Source organism: Atta colombica, unplaced genomic scaffold (assembly GCF_001594045.1).
Source record: "Atta colombica isolate Treedump-2 unplaced genomic scaffold, Acol1.0 scaffold125, whole genome shotgun sequence".
Classification (NCBI taxonomy): domain Eukaryota; kingdom Metazoa; phylum Arthropoda; class Insecta; order Hymenoptera; family Formicidae; genus Atta; species Atta colombica.
The window spans coordinates 696,818-710,076 of NW_017259212.1; the positions used below are offsets into that span (position 1 = coordinate 696,818).

The following is a 13,259-nucleotide window of genomic DNA, read 5'->3' on the forward strand; positions in this document are numbered from 1 at the left end:
TAATATTTTGAAATACCAAAGAGAATACTTTAGGAAATAGTGAAGAAAAAAATCTCATTGCTTAGAATTAGATTAGATTTGTTCAATGAAAATGTATTTAAAATAATTATATCTCATTGTTTTCAAATCTTACAATTTGGTTTTTATCAATCTGCTTTACTGGCTGTAAAAATAGAATATTGCTTTTATATAAAATGAATGAAAATCCATTTTATCCAAATATAGAAATGGATTGATATTATTGTGAAGAAACTATCGTGAATAAAGATTTTATTTACTGAGATTTTGGAGAAAGAAATCATGAAGGATACTTGAGTGAGGGATATTGTACGTTTAAAACCTTCTCGACAGCTTCGCTTAGAGAATTGCTTCTTGTATCGTAGAACGCATATCCGATACGCGTGTTCGAGTAAATGCGCGGAATGACAAAACATTCTGCTCTTATGTGTAGGAGAGAGCGAGTATCCGCTTTGAAAGACACTTTTTTTCGCGATGTTGCTCTCAGCGTTTCCCTTGTTTCTCTTTCATTCTTGCTCGCTCTTCTTACGACATTCAAAGTCTAAAGAATGGCATCAAAAAGGATGATGTAGTAAAGCAAGTGTGTCCTCGATTCTGTTGTTGCCTTATTCTGAAAAGATACAAAGAGAAAGCAAGAAGGAAAGAAAAGTAGGAAGAAATAGAAGTTTATCATATTTTAAGAAAAATGGACTTGAATATGTAGAAAGTTTTACTGTTGAAATTAAGAATAAAATTAAACAATTTTATAAAAAGAAGAATTAAAATTAAAATAAATAAATTAAAAGCTATAACAATATGTTGAAATATAAAATGTATATTTTATAGCGAGAAATATAAAAGTACTATCCTAAATTTATTATTTAAAGTTTTAATATTTAAAGTTGTATAAAAATGAAAATAGAAATTGTCATGTAGATCGAAATATCGCGAATATATTAAAAATATAAAATATGAGATATGGCGATAAGAAAAAAAAAAGAAAAGTTTTTCTCTTTAATTCAATCAAAAGAGTTGGCTCCACGTAAAAACGATAGACACATATTTGATTCCTTCGCGTCACAAATCCCAGATTCAATCCCGAAGCCTATATATATATATTTTTGAAATTATAATTTATATTTTTTATTCTTAAACACAGCTGTGTATAGAAATTATAATTGTGCTTTACGCAGAATATCAGTATCAGATAAATTTCGAAAGATTTGCAAACTATTAAAAAATTACGAAAAACTCAAGAGAAAATATTATAGGACTTTAGGATTGAATTTAGGTCTTTGAAAGCTCAATAAGAGTTCATTCTATTTTTACGCGGAGCGTGACATCTCATTTGATATAGAGCAAGAACTATAGACAACGTGTCGGAGGACTGTTGTGTTATTTATAGAAAATCTTGGCAATGTAATGGCATATGATACAATTTTAATTGCTTTTCATAAATGACACAAGAATTGGCAATGTTTTGTCTGTTATGTGTTCTTGCTCTTAAGAAGATTCTAAAATAAAATAAAGTTCAGATATCAATGAAATCACCGTTTTATCAATTTACATACTTACGAAACATTGATATATTACTACATATTACTATATCAATATTGCATACATACATACATACGAAATTTTCTGCGTTTTTCTTTCTATACTAAAGCTTTTAGACTCATTTCAGCACATACTATTGTTCTTTCTTGTGATCCCTACACGGAATTAAGTAAACTTATTTTATACATACAAAGTATAAAACTTTTTATGTAAAGCGAACGTTGTTACGAGCCAGAAGTTAATAAAAAAATTGTAATTTTCTAAGTTTTTTCTTTTTTTATATCAAATCGTTTGGCTTCATGTGCGCGTTATTATATATTTATATTTGGATTCTGAAAAAGGATTTATAATTTTGTGTAATCAACAAAAAGATTTCCTGTTGGAAATATATCGCTTTTTGAATGATAAAATAGATGAATTTAAGATTTTCTTGATAAATTTTTAAAAACTTTTCTCAATTAAATCAAATTGGAAAAAACATTCGCCTTGAATAGGTCAGAAGATTCCTGGTTTAAATCTTGGTTAAGATAATATTTTTTCAGTAAGTTTTTTTTATAGTGTTTTTAGATACTAATATATAGCAAATCGATCAGTTTAATTTGTGATATCATTTTACCTTCAGTTGTCGTGATTGTATTTCAAGTCCGACAGTAATCGCGTTCGTAGATTTTTTATAACTAAAAGCTTTAAAATTTACATAGAAATATTAGGTATCTAGCCTCGTATTTTTTTTTTATTTGATCCTTTTTTCATTTAGTTAGCTTTTTGCTCTTCATTACTGTATAAATAACGATCTTCTCGTGTTTGCATTAGGAACTTGTAATTATCTCTGGGCTACCTCACGCGATAATTAGAAAAAGAGCGAAAAACTTTACACTTCGTCATACGTCTGCGGACTTTCTTAACGAAGTTGATCCTTTAATTAACGTCAAAAGAAAATGATAAAAAGATAAAATGACAAAGACGAAACTTTTCTTTCGTTCATGATATATTGAAAAGGTAAAAATTATGTGAAAACGTATAAATACACGAAGTTCGCGAAATCAGAGAAGTAAAAACAGAGAGATAAGGCGCTATTGATGTATGCTTAGAGCATATATCCGATTTGAACACATTCCAAATAGCAGATGAGCATGATTCATGGCTCATGTCTAATACGAAAATTAACGTTGTATTCGACGGAAATTACTTGCGAAACGAATTATATATCTAGGATTCTATATAAAGAAAATTTTATTTCTGTAGTTTTTATTTAAAATTCCTCGAAAATGATTGATCTCATATTTGTACTTTTATAACAATTTGAAACATCGATAATTTAGTTTTAATACAAATTATTTTGAGATTTGTCTCAATATTTTAATGAATTAAAGAAAGGATTACAAATTTTATATGCTATTATAATTATCCATTCTTATTGATAAATTATTATTGTTATTCATTTGACAGAATTGAATTGATTTTGGGTAATCTATTGAAAATTTAGTCAGACTAAATTTATTCAGAGTTAATTTCATTGTCCGCCATCAGTTCTGCTTAATTAAACTTATTTTATTTATCACTAATTTTACTTGTACGGGTGATTAATGAATTTTTCAGGGGGCATAGCGTCAGATGATACTATTTATAAACAAATATGATAGCTATTTATAAACAAATGCGTCGCGTGCAAATCACCGACGTAGCTTTTGCAAAATAAAATGCTTATGTGTGAAACGTTCTATTGACGTATGTTGTTTGCGGATTCACAATTTAACAAGATAGGACACGAGAAGTCTTTGATACGAAACACCGATGATGTAGGAGAGCCCAGAAGTTACGCCGTGCAACAATTACGCTCTTTTAAGCATGACGACGAGACAGAATAGCGGGGGCGATGTATCTTCTTTGTGAACATGAACTTTAACAGTATGAAAGTTTTCATGCTGCCGGGCAAAAACTTAGGGCTCGTTAAGAGGCGCGCATTTGCATGACATTTATCACAACTCCTGTGCGAGGACCTTTAAGATACGTGCCAGCGCGACCGGATAAAGCCGGAAGGATTAATGAGGACATCTTTCTCCCATCCTCTCTGTTGCCACGCTCGCACTTCGCACGGTGTTAAGACGAAATATATATTCGTCTTAAGTACTTTAATGTCATCTCTTCGGGAATGCTATCCTCTTAATGTTTTTGTAGAAGAACAAATGTCAAATATATCTTAATTATGCAACTATCTTTTTAATCTATTGCTTGAAAATAGGATTTGAATGTTGAAGTTTAATGAAAAAAAAAAGCTGTGGCAATTCATAATATTTTAATAAAATATTTTTGATATTTTATTACCTGATATTTATATTTGAGTTTAGTATTATATATTGTAAATATTATATTGTATTAAATATATATTAGTGAAAAAATATTAGTGAAAACAGAGATACAAGCTGAATGTAATATTCATATTATTATTTTATTGTTCGAACAATTTCTCTCATCTTTATTTGCGATCAGAATAGATCTTACTCATAAAGTGTGCTTTTTTCAGAAGTGCTCTATTTTACCTATTGGCCACCTGGTGGCCGTGTAATTTTAACGATTTCCGGTCGACGGATACGCGTTTAGCTGCTACGTATTATGCGCATATCAATATAATCCTCAATGTAAACCAGACATGGATCTCGACATGTAATCTGATAGTTTAAATACCAGATAATCACAACCGCGATTTTCATATATAAGCTAGATAGTTAAATTACAATTTTAATATGCGGAATATACATTGAAAAAAAAAGTCTGGTAGCTTTTTAAATGTTGAGTAAACAAATTCATTTAAATGCTTGGTTAATATAAATAAAACTAATTTTATTTTTTAAATATTAATAAGTACTATCAAATATAATAATATAACTAACTATTTGGTAATAACTACTAAATATTTATATAGAAAGATAACATTATTTTATATTAATTGAACATGTGATTGAAATTATTTCAACATTTGAGAGCTATTATCAGATACTTCTTTTTAGTGTAGCTGTACGCTGCTGTACTGTAATTTAATTTTATATATCTTGATTGTGCTATTTCTTTTTACATGAAGTAGAAAGGAAGTTTTTTTTACTGTTTATTTATTTCTTTAAAAAAAAACAAAGCTTTCTAAATTAAGGAAATTAATTAAAATATAAATAAATACATATATTCGTCATATATGTTTTGAAAATATTTTGTTATGCATTACCTAACACAGGATTTTTGTATTCAACTCACGCAATGGTGATGTTGCGTGTAAAGGCCGGTCCGGCCTTCTCTTGCTAGCGTATCTGTGTGGCGTGAAACGTAAACGATGTAGCGGCCGTGATGCCTCGTGCGAAAATCGAATTTGCACCGTGAAGTGCGAGATCGGGACGTTATCGGCCAGCCGGCGTGTGCACAATTTTAACAATTTCCGGACGGGTTACTTTCGGCGTAACGCGGCGTTTCGCTCGAAGGTCGACACGAGTCAGATCTCTCGCAATTCAAAACCTCGATTCGAATGATCGGCCGCGTTGGGATGGAATGGATGACGGGGCGTGTTATTATTAAGCGAAGCGATGATGGGTTGCTGTTCGCAGAATGATTTGTGCTGTCGATGTCTTTTCATGTTAAAGGGAATCTCCTCACTTACATTTACATCGTCGTACTGTTTGAAATGGAGCTAAAACCTCCGTTTTGTTTGTCCTCCGTAATGGGCATGTGTGAGCGTGCACTGTTATTTCCTAGAAGAAAATTAAGATATCAGAATTTGATATGATGAATTTGTTTATAAATTTTTTAATGTTGAAACAAATATTTATTTGATATCTAAAATTAGAAATAGTTAACGAAATAACTATTATAACATAAATGAAAAATTTACTGTACATACAACGTAACTAACGATATTTAATTATGAAAATTTAAATTATTGTCTTTGTGAATATCAAAATTATTCAAATTAACTCCACATTTTCAAAAAAATTGAAATTAATATTTTATTTGTTATTTAATAATAATTTTAACTGAAATGTAATTTAAAGATTAATTACGCAAAAGTAGTGTTATTATATTTGTAACACTGATAAAGATATACGATTAATTGATGAACTTATTAAATATTATTCTAACTCTAATAAGTTTAACTTAAACAAAGATATCAGTTAAGAGCATACTGTTCAAGGAGATAGCGATTAACTCGAGAATACTCTGTAGAACATGTCAATGGTGTTCATGACATACAGTCGAAGCAACGACGGGCCCATGGATTACATGCACGACACGTGTCGCCGACGCATTTACCGGCGTGACGTTAACACGTGCATCGTCGCGGCTTCTCGTTGCGGCGCGTCTCGCAATGCGTAAGTGCCGCGAGGAAATGCGTGTACACTGTGGTTTCGAATGCACGTTGCGAATGATTTACATGCGTTCGCGGATAGTATGCACCGGATGCAAGTTACTCGCACAGATGCGACATGAAGATTTAATTTTCCTATTGTGATCGTTAACTGGATCGTTCCCCGGCGTTCGATTCAACATAATTTTAATTATTATTCATCAAGTTCCGTTGGTATTTTTTTTCTTTTCACTACAAAATTCTGCTCGAGGGCGAACATCCGAGACCCCGATATATCCGTCATCAATGAAAAACATGTCGGACGTAACGAAGAGGATGGTCCCGACGTGGGTGCCGCGCGCCATTCTCGGGCTTTTCATTCAAAACGAGTCGTGTCCAATTAAGCGAGATGCTTCGTATACGCTTCATTTATTCATAATGCGACATGTTCCATCGATATTTCGCTCCTGGCTAAAAATGGGAATCAAGTTTTAGATGAGTATCCATGTTTGCTTCCAATAACATATCTTGTCTCTATATTCAGCTCAGGAAAAAACAAAGCTATAATATAATTATTTGAAATCTATGTAATGAACGACATAAAGAAAAAAGATAAAGCTTACATAAAATGTGAACAAAATATTTAAATTAGTAATTATTAAAAAAAAATGTTTTTATTTTTTTTTTACAATTACGAAAAAATTTATTTCAAAATTGTCTTCTGAAAACTAATTGTGATTCATTTATGAACTCTTACTCTCATATTATTTAAGACTAAACTTTTTTTCTAAGTAAAACATTTTTTCAGCTAGCCTCTATAATGGAATTAATGATTCTGCAACAAGTTACCCATACATAAATTATGCAGATGTCTTGCTTTTCACCGCAGAATATTAAGGATATTAAGAAATGAATATAAAACGCGTGCAATAATAGAAGAACTCACATGGGACACGATCAGATTACCCTCTTTGGGCAGGAATGTCTAATAATAATAAAATGAAGCGGAGATGTACTTAGATGCCTCACGAGGAATGCTAACGAGATGGTCTCCATTTGCAATTCCCGTATATTTTAGGAAACGTTGGGAATACAATACAAGCCAAGTTTCGCCGCGCACGCAGAAGTCACTCTGCCGAAGCAATCCGGATTCGCAACGAGGCCACGGAGGCGGCTAATTGAATTCAATCGAAAATGCTTGCCTAATTGCAGCGTCAAGCTTTCGTAAGCCTCGTCTTCGGAAGTTCGCTGTTCCTTCCTCTCATGACCCACCCTTCCTTTCTTGCGTTCGGCCTCCCTCGATTTGCCTTCCATCTTGGAAGTAGAACTAAACTTTCAAGTTTATAGAACTGAATCTTAAGCGGCCGACCCTCCAATTTAAACTTGGGTTGCGATGCTATCGTTTTGCCCTTGAAAGCGGGTTACCTCCGCTGGCGCGAGGATACAGCCGTGGATCCCTCTTGGATCGTACGTCTTCGCGGCGGCTCATGAATCATTTCGATGTGACGACCGCGTACGACATGCTCTCTCCGACATACACTGAATACCTTTTACGTATTTACGGTAGTATCACAGATTTGACATCATTCAGAACTCGTTGTAAAATATTTGACAGATTTTTTCAAGAATTACGTCGACTTTCTTTTAATATAAAAATCATTATTCATCACTTTTGTCAACATTGAGTTCTTTGTTTCAGATACAATACCTGTCAAATATTTTTTCTTGTCCATTTATATTTCTTTTTTATTTCGAAGATATCTTCTTAATTTATCTTGCTTGAAAATATTTGATATTTATAATTAATTTTAATCATTTGTCTTCTACGATAATAGTAAATACTGAAGTAGTAAATATATCACAACACAGTACCAATTTCTCATCGCAAAGTAATCACTCAATCTTTTATATTTTTCTTCTGTTAGAAAATCGTTTATAATCCGGGTCAAACATTTCTATTAAGTTTAATTCATTTTTAATTACTTCTCACGGTCGCGACGTAAGCAAAAATGTGCAAAAATAAGCCGCTTGTGAAACAGCCAGCATCAGACAGCCTTCGCTGCTCTATGCGACTTGCCCCGACTGATTTTTCGAGTATGTCCGACCTGTCAACGGCCTGATGGAACGGGGAAAGACTCCAAGAAAAACGCACGATCGCTGAGTTAGAAATGAATCATCAGTTGGTTCGTAAGGCTACCGTTGACGATTAATTTTTCCGCTCGTTATTACGGTCGACGGCCGACAGATTGGTTGGCGTGAAGGAAAAAAGCTTTTACGCCGCATTTTTGTGTTCAGAACGAACGATCGCTTCGGATCGCCATGAAATTGCAGCGATGAAAATTTGATCGCCGGAGAGAGAGAGAGAGAGAGAGAGAGAGAGAGAGAGAGAGAGAGAGAGAGAGGGTTCCCACGTGGTGCTTTAACGGCAATTTGGAATTTCGTGTAGGCCCGTTATTCTTTGCGACAGAAATAACTCAGGGCATCCCATATGAACGTAGTCTGACAGCGCAGTATGTAAACACCTCGTAGTCAACCAATCGGTCGAACCACTGGGAACAGATACTTCAAAAAATTCAGATTCATCATCTTCACAAGGCAAGAAAAGAGTTCGTAGATTTAATATTCTGTATTGAACATACCATATCTTAGCAATTGAGTCACGAATTGAATTTTCGAAAGAAGTAAAATATAAATTTCAGTGACAATATAGCTTTAATTTAAGCCATTTATTCTCAGGCGATTGTAATTCAATCATCGCGAAGCTATCTTAAAATATCAATGTAAAAAAAGTCTATTTTAAATTGATTTAAAAGTTTATTATGAAAGTTAAAACTTGGGAAATTGATGTACGATATTGTTATGTTCTATAATATAATATCGCAGTTATTGAAGTTTTGTGGAGCAAAGATTTTCTTTAGCGATTTAAAACTTTTCAAGTTTAGTGTATCTTTCGAAAGAGTTCTATTCACGATCGTTCGACTAAGTTTTCAAGGAAGCATCACGTTTTTATGCTGCACACGCTGCACGCGCTGCTTTTACGTGTCGCAAAATAAATTTTCTTGTCGTATTCTTGCATTTACTGTCGCATTTATTGTTTGCGGTTGCGCATAGCAGCTTCAGAAACGGTTTACGAAGTGCGGATTTACGAATGTCGGTTCCTACGAATCCTCTGTGACGCTCGGACGACGATCATAAGGAGATTTTATCGTTACGACATTGTCTCCGTCGTACATAACATGAAACGTTGTATCTTAGCTTGTCGTCATTTATTTCTCGTCCGAGAAATCTCGAGCGTGACTACTTAAATGTCTACATCAGTTGTCTGACTTATAATGGCAACAGCTTTTCGTAGAAAAACATTCTCTTTTCAGATTCAAGTCATTTAAAAACTTCTTTATCGACATCTATATATTATAGAGTGATTCAGAATTATTTTTATATTTGAAAATGTTTCTTTCCTATATTTTTTAAGCACAATACAATTTTAAATTTAATTTTTTAATCTTGTTTAAAATTAAAATTTATTTAAATTTAATTTTTATCATTACATAAAAATATATGAGTGAAACACCGCACACATGATTTCTGTATAAATATAAGATAGAAAATTTTCAAATTGTTAATTTATTATTTTTGAAAACGTAAGTATTAATAAAAAGGAGTATCGAAAAGTCGTTTTATCATCGTTGCGAAGATTCGCTTTTTTGCGTTTCAGAATATCGTCTACATTTCTACCGCTAGGTGCGATTGTTCTGCAATCTTCATTCTGCAATCAAAGACTAACGGAAAGAAAAATGAAAGGATTAAGTGAAGCACAAAACGAACGTCGGCCACATTATGGCGAAACTCGATTTTGTGAAGAGGAGTAAAAAAGATTCTAATTGTACTCAACTCAGTTGCTGCAGCGTATAGCGCAATAAAAGGGTCGGCAATAAAAGGCAGCGAGGCAGCTAACGGTGAAGAGGTATTTTTATGGGAGACGTGCTGTTACTGTTCCGGTTTTCTCGAGCAAATGTCTCAATGTCCACCTCCACGCAGGACGGCAGTTGATAAATGCACGCGCAATTTGACGCGGTTCGCGAATCCTTTCCTTTACGGTACCTATCTTTATTCCATGTTCGTATTCACACACGGTTTGCAATATACACTCCTCGTGTTTCCTCCCGCGCATTTAGATTCTACGCTTTGAACTTCACTTTCAAAAACAACAACAAGAATGAGAGCGAACATTGACTTGAATGTGAAAATATATAGAAAATAATATGCTAAAGGAGAAAATTTGATTTTCATAAATTAAGAGAGTGGTAATATAAATGATAAGCGTGGTAATATTACGAGATTGTAATATTTGTTTTCATGATGCATTATTCTGCTACGTTATTTAAAGGATTATTGCAAGGGAGAAAATTATTCCCCAGCGACAATTCCCGAATAAACTGCGTTCGCGATAGGCAGATGGTAATCCCGAACAGAACAAAAGAAAAACCGCGTCCGCACTCCCAACCAAAGCTTCCATTGCGCCGGCAATGTAAACATCTGATATATATAGCGGCGAGAGAAAACGGCGAAAAGTTTTAGCGAGTGCTTCTGACAATCTTTAAACGATTGATGGGATGTATATGTCAGAAAAAAATTGTTTTTTAAAAAAATAATAAAGTAATTTTTAATTTTTTTAATTGAAAATTTGTTTTTTTTTAAAGAAAGTAGTAAATAATGAATTTGTTAACTTTTTAATTTTTTTCATCGAAACTTACGGTATTTATAGTTTTCTTTTAGTTTTTATACGCAATTAAGATCCTCTTTTGAATTGATATAGTTTAAAATGCTCGTGATGTTTTTAATGAAGTTGTGAAATAGTGCTTTTGCGGTTGTAATTTTCTACCAAAGAAAACCGTAAAGTTACCAGCTACAATATCTTTTAGGACATCATATAACTAGCACAGACATTTTCAATTTTTCAGAATCAGTCTGTAACGTGATTTCATCTCTTGTTCTTGTCGTTATTTTCTCTTTCTCTTTCATTTCTGCTGTAGAAATTCTTTATGTCCGCGGGTATCTTCGGGCACGTTTCCGGAACAGAACGAGAGATCGGAGATCGGTTATTTTTCTTTCTCTTTACGCCGAGATAACCTCGAGTTTTCTTGGTTCTGTCCGCTTTATTGCTTCGCCTCGTCCGTCTTCTTCTTACACTCGCAGACGAGTAAAACGCGCCTTTCGATTCTAATAGAACATCGTAAAACCGCGACGACGTCGTGAAAACTGCAGAAGACGATGCAGTGGTAACATTCTTCAGCGAGCATTCTTGGTGTGTTCGGGAGACCGTCGCTTTTCCAATTTCTTCGAACTTCACATTTCTCGACTTCCACTTTTTCTATGCTGATTTTTTGCAAGGAATGTGCCGGACATGTGAGAAATATCCACGAGGAAAAATAGATGACTGGACAACTTCATTGTGAACCCGCCTTTCTTGATTAAAATATTTTAGGATGAAAATCTCGCGCCATATAATTTATCTGGTTTCATTAATGAGCCCTTGTTTGTTCATTCATCATAAATACATACAAATTATCATGATAATGATTTCAATAATCGAAGAATTTAGCCAATATAATCGTTGATTGTTGCATTAATCACATTAAGGTCAGTTAACCGATATTGATTCAATTTAATAAATTTTTCTCTTTCGTTTGTCCTACTTTTAGAAAGAAGTCTTATATTAAAAATAAAGCGACGAAACTAAATGTTAACAATCTAATATGTGTCATCACATTATTAGACTTAAGTAAACAGAGATCATAAAAATCACAAAGATACACCAATAACCATAATATTACTTTCTCAGTAACCGTCAGATTAGTAAGGGCACATTTAGACACTTTTTCAACCAGAGGACCGAGACGTCAGCCCATCTTGCTGTCATCATTGACTTCTTCCCTTTTCGTACGTAAAAGCTTCTCTCCTATCTTCTCTCGTTCCACCCTTTTTCTCCCTAAGCTTCGCTATGTCATGTCAAATCAAGTTTGACCCTCGCTTTTCTTTACACCGCACCCGTACCCGAAAAGAAAGACAGGAAGTTTCTTTGGCACATACCTTTTTCTTCTTCTTTCTCTTCCACCTTCGTGACTTCTTTTTATTCACCTTCCACGTCGTGTTCGTCGCCGTCGTCGTTATCTTCCTCGTTGCCGTTGTCTTCGTTATCGTTATCCTCTTCTCTTCATCCTGTCCTCTTCCTCCTCCTCTTCCTCTTCTTCCTCCTCCTCCTCTTCCTCCTCCTCCTCTTCCTCTTCCTCCACTTTCTTTTGTTTCTTTCCGCAGCCACGGCCGTGCGGAATTCGAACCAGGGTTCGATTTGGCGGCACCCGGTTGGAGCTGGTCGGCATTACTGCGTTAGAGTAGACTGTTCGCACCCGAAGTCTACCTCCTTCTCAACTTCTCTCCGTCTTTCTCTCTTTCATATCCTCAGCCCTCCGCCTCTTTTCCTTCTCCATTCTCTCTTTCTCACTCTCATTTGTTCACAGTTTCCTTCACTCTCACTCTCTTTCTCACGTTTTTCCCTTCCCCTCTTTATCCCTCATTCTCGCTTTCGTAAACGCTCCGTGACCCGTCTCAATTTTCTCTTTTTCTCTCTCCCGCTATTTTCCGGCGATGCTGCTCTCCCACCTCGAGATCTTTTCTCTCTCTCTCTCTCTCTCTCTCTCGCTTCTTGGTCTCGTTCATCTTTCTTCTTCTTCACGCCAGCCGGTTATCCGTCTTTTTCTCTTTTACGAATCGCAGGCGCTATCTTACCAATCTAAAATTACCCTAGAAACGCCGTTTTCTTTCTCTTTCTCTCTCTCTCCTTCGTCTTCTCCTACCGCTTTTCCTCCCGCGACTTTCAACGCACATGCCGGCTTCCGCTATGGACGCGTAACATGCCTCTCTGAGGTAAGCGACTCATTCCTGAGTAGGATCGATTGCTTGAATCAGATTTAGAGATCGATATTTAGATATGCGGTAGATATTGTTGTAGTGTATTGATCAATTCGGTGACAGGCGATGAGTCGCGATCGAAAAATAATTTATAAGAACGAAGAATGAGAAAAATGATTTTGAAGATAAAGTGAAACAATGAGATCAGCGTGCAGTGTTTTTCCACTATTTATTTTTAAAGCTTCATTTTACACTAATAAAGTTAACTGTGCAGTGAAGTAAACAAAAAGTTAGAATAATAAGGTGCAAAAATAACGAGATTTATTAAATATAGACAATAGAATAAGTATACAGAAGCAAAAACTAACAAATTATCTCTTTCGAATATTGAACAATAATAATCTTTATCATAATTTTTACATAATTTGAAGAAAAGCGAATTAATAATCTTCAATTTAATCTCACTTTA

At 34.3% G+C, this 13,259-nt stretch overlaps 1 long non-coding RNA gene across 2 annotated transcripts in view; it reads right to left on the minus strand.

Moving 5' to 3' along the window:
* Nucleotides 1–12,288, minus strand: part of LOC108694835 — a 13,867-nt gene extending 1,579 nt beyond the window's left edge. Inside the window, exons 1-3 of one of the 2 annotated variants that reach the window (XR_001932098.1) lie at nucleotides 11,972–12,288; nucleotides 5,198–5,288; nucleotides 341–628 (exon numbers count right to left, since the gene is read on the minus strand). This is a non-coding gene — a long non-coding RNA (uncharacterized LOC108694835). The remainder of the gene's footprint in view (nucleotides 1–340; nucleotides 629–5,197; nucleotides 5,289–11,971) is intronic. The other variant, XR_001932099.1, reaches the window with a different exon arrangement.
* Between the last annotated feature and the right edge of the window lie 971 nt (nucleotides 12,289–13,259).